The sequence below is a fragment of the Vanessa atalanta genome, chromosome W (assembly GCF_905147765.1).
Source record: "Vanessa atalanta chromosome W, ilVanAtal1.2, whole genome shotgun sequence".
Taxonomy (NCBI): Eukaryota; Metazoa; Arthropoda; class Insecta; order Lepidoptera; family Nymphalidae; genus Vanessa; species Vanessa atalanta.
This window is the reverse complement of record NC_061901.1, coordinates 3,889,358-3,896,865: the sequence shown is the minus strand read 5'-3', so window position 1 is coordinate 3,896,865 and position 7,508 is coordinate 3,889,358.

The window sequence follows — 7,508 nt, the reverse complement described above, 5'->3', positions numbered from 1 at the left end:
TTGCAATATTGAATAACAAAGGTGTATAATTGTTACACTGGTTGTCGCTAGATGGCGCTGTGCGTCATTTAAATCGCGCTATCGTTTGGCTTTGCTGCTTTTATAAGTAGAGATGTACTCGATTTGTAATCGTACTTGATTAGTATAAAGATTGTACTCGAATTATATTCGTAGTCGGTCCTGTACTTGTGGTTTGTGAAATATACAGTCGAGTACCACGATCCATATCACTGGTTGTTTTATTTCAACGCCAGAGGGAGTGAGTGTTATCCCAGAGACTAGTGGATCGAACATATGGTCCTTCGAGCCGGATCAGTGACCCTAGTGATATAAGGGTCCACAACAGTTTGTGAGTCGGCATCGACGTGGTGGCGGTTTGTCATCGATGGTGTCAACCCTGGAGATTGGAGCCAGGGATTTCAGCCTGTCAGTGAAGACCAGGCAGTGACGTCAGCGTCAGGAGTGGAGCGGACGAGATCAAGCGGTGACGTCACGAGAAGACCCATGACGACACGACCGGACCAGGAGTAAGGAGTTAGTGTAGTGAGTGAAGTGTACCGGACAACTGTGAGTACTTTTAATCTTTAAAGCAAAATTGGACCTTAAGTCCAGAAAGAAGTTAACTTAGAAAAATTAAAGTTAGTGTAGAGACATAGGCTAATATTCGAAGAAAAGTGAACTGACGGGGAACCTATGCCCAAATTTTGTCTATGTCTCAAATTCTCAAACACTTTCGAAAATTTTCGTTGTTTACATTGACTTAGAAAAATTTGTGAATTTGAACACTTGTAAAATTTTGAAGTGATTTGCATCTTGGACTTAGGAAAACTTTGTTAATAGTGGAATTGTGTGAATTATTGGACATTGAAAATTTACCTTAAATTGGACTTGTGATATTTTATTTAACTCGTGTGTACATTTATTGCCTTTTATAATTTTAAGTAGTTGTTGAGTTTATTAGATTGTTTAAATTGTTTTAATATTATTTGCGTGTCATTAAATTATCGCCATGGAAGTATTTAACAAACTTCAGGAGAATAATAAGGAGCTTATCTCTAAAGGTAAACTCAACTTTAAGAAAGCACCTAAAGAGCGTTTGTCCGTTGCTTATGTAGAAACGCGTTTAGAGGCTTTAGAAAATCAGTGGCAATCGTTTTGTGACACACATCGGCAAATAATTACAGAGGTTAGTAAGACTGATTTAGAAACTTCCAGTTATTATACAAATTCTGTTTATGATCAAACTGAAAATTTATATTTTGATTATAAAACTGATTTAAAGGATGCTTTAAGTAAATTACAAACTAAAGGTAAATCTGTAGTAGGAACTTCTAAGTTAGAAAATGTTGAAGCTAAATCTAATTGTTTTGTTAAGTTACCTGAGATTTCTATACCCAAATTTTCCGGAAAGTATTTAGAGTGGACAAGTTTTAGAGATCTTTTTACATCATTAATTCATAACAACAGTAAATTAGATAACGTGCAAAAACTTCATTACCTTAAAAGTCATTTGTTGGGTGAAGCGGAGCAGCTTTTGAGACACATTCCCATTACAGATAAAAATTATAATATTTGCTGGACTCAGTTAGTCAATCGTTATGACAATAAAAAATATTTGTCTAATAATATTCTCAGACGTTTCATGAGCCAGAAATCTTTGCTTCATGAATCATCCGGTGCTATTAAGGAATTATTAGACAATATGAACGAATGTTTAAGTGCGTTACAGAACATAGGTGTTGATATTAGTAATTGGGATATTATTGTTATTTACATATTAAGCCAAAAATTAGATCCCGAGTCCCGAAAGCAATGGGAATTAAAGTCGAACGAAAGTGAAGGGTTGCCTACCTTATCTGATTTTAGAGAATTTCTTGAACACAAATTTAGATCTTTAGAATTTTTAGACGTTAAACAAATATTAAAACCTACTAACGTAAGAACAAATGTTAATGTTGCTCATGTGGCTGGTTCAAATAATACTAGTTCCAATATTGTTAATCTCACTTGTCAATTTTGTAAAGACAATCACAGAATTATAAATTGTAAACAGTTTGCTAAGGCTGAATACGACACACGCCGTAACTTTATTCAGGCCAATCGTTTATGCTTCAATTGTTTCGGTTCATATCATTCTGTGTATTCATGCCGCCAATCTACTAGGTGTAAAATTTGTAAACGCAAGCATAATTCTCTGCTCCACCCTCCGAGTGTAGTACAGGAGACGGAGAATGTTGAGTCCAATGATGGAGGTGTAGTAGTTTCAGCAACCACAGCACAACTTTGTGAGAACAAAGCTACAGTAAGTACCTGTTTTCCAAATAGTTATAGTCAAGTTCTCTTGGCTACAGCTATTGTTGAGGTAGAATCGAGAACGGGTAATACTAGTTTAGCTTATAGATGCTTGTTGGATCAAGGCTCACAGGCTTCGTTGATCACGGAGTCTGCTGTCCAAGCTCTTGGACTGAAAAAGATGCCCAACATGGTCTACATTTCTGGAATTGGGGGTAGGAATGATTCTTTAGCTTCTGCGTCAGTCGTTGAAATCAAGCTAAAGTCAATTCATAATCCTCAGTATTCTTTGGTCGTCAAAGCCCATGTTCTTACCAAGCTGACATCTTTTCTTCCCGCAAAGAAGATAAATGTTCAATTGCAGCCAGCATTAGCTCAGTTAAAGTTAGCTGACCCGAAGTTTGACGTACCAAATAAGATAGACTTATTACTTGGTGCAGAAGTATATAGCCAGATTTTAGTCGAGGGCCTTATCAAGGGTCCTCCCGGGTGTCCTGTAGCCCAGAACACTCATTTGGGATGGATCTTATCTGGTCAAATTCACTCAGATCATGTTGATTCTGAGTCGTGCCAAACTAATAGTGTCATCATCAATATGCATACCCAGTGTAATGACAATGATCTTTTGCGAAAGTTCTGGGAGTTAGAATCAGACGATCTTTCTGTTAAGAAGAAGATGCTTACTGATGATGAACAGAAGTGTGAGGAGATTTTTAGAAACACCGTTACCAGAGATGATCACGGACGTTATATAGTGAAACTTCCCTTTCGTAATGCAAACCCAATCTGTAAGAAAGGAAATTTTAAAGATATAGCCACTAAGAGACTTTACCAGTTAGAAAAAAGATTATTAAAAAATAAAGAATTAAAAGAACAGTATACAAAGGTAATAAAAGAGTACTTACATCTTAATCACATGGAGATAGTTCCTGAAGAGCAGCGTAATAAATCGGATGTGGTATATTTGCCGCACCATGCCGTAGTACGTAAGGAGAAGTTAACATCTAAAGTAAGGGTTGTTTTTGACGCCTCCTGCTCTGGAACTAATGGAGTAAGTCTGAACAATGAACTCTTAGTTGGTCCACCTCTTCAGAACACTTTGAGACACATTGTTATGAGATGGCGAAAACATCCTGTTTGTTTGGTGGCAGACATCGTTAAGATGTATCGACAGGTAAAGGTGACACGGGAGGATGCAGATGACTTTCAGCGTATTTTGTGGCGCGATGATTCTGGAATAATTCAACATTATCGAATGTTACGTGTAACTTTTGGTACTGCGTCTGCTCCTTACCTTGCTGTAAGAGTCTTGCAGCAAGTAGCTCACGATGAAGGTAAAAATTACCCTGTTGCTGCGGATAAAATTTTAAATGACTTTTACGTCGACGATCTTATGACTGGCTGCCAAACTGTCGAAGAGTGCCTGAAAATAAAAGAAAATATTAGTAACATATTAAAGAAGGGAGGATTTGAATTGCAGAAATGGGCAAGCAATAAGAAGGAGTTTATGGAGAAAATTGGAAAAGGAAGAGAAGAAAAGGAGTCAAGGTTAAATATAGGAGAAGGAAAGGAAACAGAAGCTATACAGAAAGTGTTAGGACTTACCTGGAATAGTTGCACTGATGAGTTTGAATATAGTGTCCAACTACCACAACTGGAAGTACCAGTAACAAAGAGGAGAGTAATATCAGATATTTCGCGATTATTCGATCCTTTAGGGTGGATATCTCCAACTATTGTAACATCTAAAGTTTTTATTCAAAAACTTTGGATGTCAGGAATAGATTGGGACCAAGAACTACCTTCTTCTTTGTTACAGGAATGGCTTACTTACCGGTCAAATTTAGAAAGTCTTACAAATTTCCGCATACCTCGCTGGATTCACACAAATGCTGACGATAAAGAAGTAGAGCTGCACGGATTTAGTGATGCGTCTAATTACGCATATGCTGCAGTAGTATACGTTCGCATCATAGATAAGAATAATGGAGTGCATGTGAATCTAGTTACGTCCAAGACAAAGGTATCTCCAATCAAACAAGTCTCGATCCCTCGCTTGGAACTTTGCGGAGCCGTTCTTCTTGCCAAGCTGATTTTAGAAGTTTCGGAGACGTTGGAGATTCCCAAGTCAAAAATTCATGCTTGGACAGATTCTTCTGTGGTACTTGCATGGCTTAGTAGTCACCCAAGTAAGTGGAAAACCTTTATTGCCAATCGCACATCGGAGATCTTGACAATTTTAGACCGTAATCAATGGGCTCACGTGAAGTCTAAAGATAATCCAGCCGATTGCGCGTCTAGGGGTGTAACGGACTATGACAAACTAAGTTTATGGAGACATGGGCCATCTTGGCTAAGCGAAGTTATTATTAGTTACAACTTACATGAAGAATGTGAAGACACCAAATTAGAAGAAAGAACTCAAAAACTTTGTCATGCCGTTGATAATGTTGAACCAGATCACGAATTATTTACAAGATTTTCAACACTTCGCAAATTGATCAGAACGGTAGCTTATTTAAAACGCTACTTTACATGGCTACGTTCGTCTCGTAAATCTGTTTTTCCTGCTTACTTAACCAATATAGAATTGAAGGTTGCTTTGGATATATGTATAAGTTATTTTCAAAAGAAATATTTTGCGGGTGACATTGAAAATATTAATAGAAGTGGATTAGTAGCTAAAAAGAGTAAACTCGTGTCTCTTAATCCTTTTATTGATAGCGGTGGTTTGTTACGAGTAGGAGGACGGTTGCAGAACGCTCAATTGAGTGACATGATGAAACATCCTATTTTGATTCCACGTAACTCCCATTTGGCACAGCTTATAGTAGCAGATGCACACGAAAAGACTCTTCATGGTGGCCCACAACTAATGCTCAATTATATTAGATCAAAGTACTGGATCATTGATGCTAAGAGCTTAGTAAAGTTGCATGTTCGCAAATGTGTGACATGTATCCGTCATGCATCTCCATCAAATCAACCCATAATGGGTCAGTTACCAGCGTCTCGAGTTACCGCTGACAGACCTTTCCGTCAAACTGGAGTAGATTATGCAGGACCTATTGCGATGAGAACCTCAAAGGGTAGAGGTTATCGCTCCATTAAAGGGTACATATGCCTCTTTATATGTATGGCTACTAAAGCCATACATCTTGAAGCTGTCAGTGACATGACCTCTGAAGGATTTTTGGCCGCATTTAAACGTATGGTGGCTAGGCGAGGTCACGTGGCAGAGTTATGGAGCGACAACGGGTCTAATTTCGTAGGTGCTGAAAAGGAGATTAAGAAATTATTAGTTGCAGAAAGGTCTAGTGTAGCTCAAGAGATCGCTTCTTGGTTATCATCAAACGGTACTATTTGGCATCGAATCCCACCCTACACTCCACACTTTGGTGGATTATGGGAGGCTGGGATCAAATCAACCAAGCACCATCTTAAAAGGGTGATTGGGAACTCAACCCTGACGTTTGAGGAGATGAGTACCGTTTTGTCCCAAATTGAGGCTTGCCTCAATTCGAGGCCACTGACAACTTTAAGTGATGACGCGCAAGATCCATACCCATTAACACCCGGACATTTTCTTGTCGGTGAACCTCTTTTACTTGTTCCGGATGCCAATTACGAAAAGTCATCCATAACTAGTCTCCGAAGATGGCAGCTTGTTCAACGAATGACGCAGAACTTTTGGCGACGGTGGTCGAATGAGTATCTTTCGCAGTTCCTAAACCGTTATCGTTGGAATCGTCATTCTCCTGAACCTCAAATCGGGGATGTAGTTTTAGTCAAGGAAGAAAATCTTCCTCCCGCACGATGGCTTTACGGGATTATTGTTGAGAAGCATACTGGTCAGGATAATGTTACGCGTGTTGTCAGCTTAAAATGCAAAGATACAGTCATTAAGAGACCAGTATCTAAAATTTGTATATTACCAGTTAGGAATTAAGTAAGATAATGTGATGAAGGTTAGTTTATGTTTGTTTAGTTAAATGTTAAGTTTGTTACAGTAGCCATCTATTTATAATTTGTTAAGTTTAATCTATTGTTTATTGCTAAGAATTCTGTATTTTTGTGTTGTGTAATTACTTGATAACAATGTTTATTTTATTATGAACCGTTCGGTTCATGGTGGGCGGAATGTATAATTGTTACACTGGTTGTCGCTAGATGGCGCTGTGCGTCATTTAAATCGCGCTATCGTTTGGCTTTGCTGCTTTTATAAGTAGAGATGTACTCGATTTGTAATCGTACTTGATTAGTATAAAGATTGTACTCGAATTATATTCGTAGTCGGTCCTGTACTTGTGGTTTGTGAAATATACAGTCGAGTACCACGATCCATATCACTGGTTGTTTTATTTCAACGCCAGAGGGAGTGAGTGTTATCCCAGAGACTAGTGGATCGAACAAAAGGAGATAGGGGATCTCCCTGGGCTAGACCTCGACCAGTATTTCGCGAAATAGAATAATGACCTAATTTTATATTTAAATTTCTTTCTTTTAAAAAATCCCATAAATAGTTACAAATCTTAGCACCAACGCCTAAATAGTCTAACTTATGTAAAAGGGCACAAATATCTAAATTATTATAAGCATTATCAATATCGATAAAGCACCTACATTTGTAGGTTAGTATGGCTACCCCGCCATAAGCCTCGTTCCTATCGCAGCGATAGGAACGAGCGACGCACGATAAATACCACTGCTTGACTTTTCGCTATCGACAGCGATAAGCCATGGTCAGAGAGCCATAGGTCAAGATAATGCAAAGCAGAGTTTAATCGCAAAGTTAAATTTTGAATAGAAGAAGATTTAAGATATAAAACAATGTCATCGGCATATTGAAGAATGTTACAAAAGTTGTTAACAGACAATTCGAGATCATGGGTATAAATGCTGTAAAGCAGAGGGCTGAGGACTGAACCTTGCGGGAGACCTTTCCAGACAAATCTGGGGGGGAGAATACAATTTTGATGTTTAACGGTAATTGATCTGCAAAATAGCAGATTACATATGAAATGAGTAATCCTCGGAGGGATACTCAGCTGTTGCAGTTTCTGCCTGAGTACCGGAAGAAGAACATTATCATATGCCGAAGAAATATCTAGAAAAACACCCACAAGGTACTCTCCGTTAGAGAAGGCTATTCGAATGTCTGTCGTGAGAATGCTGAGACTATCAAGAGTGCTCAAACCCTTTCGAAAGCCGAATTG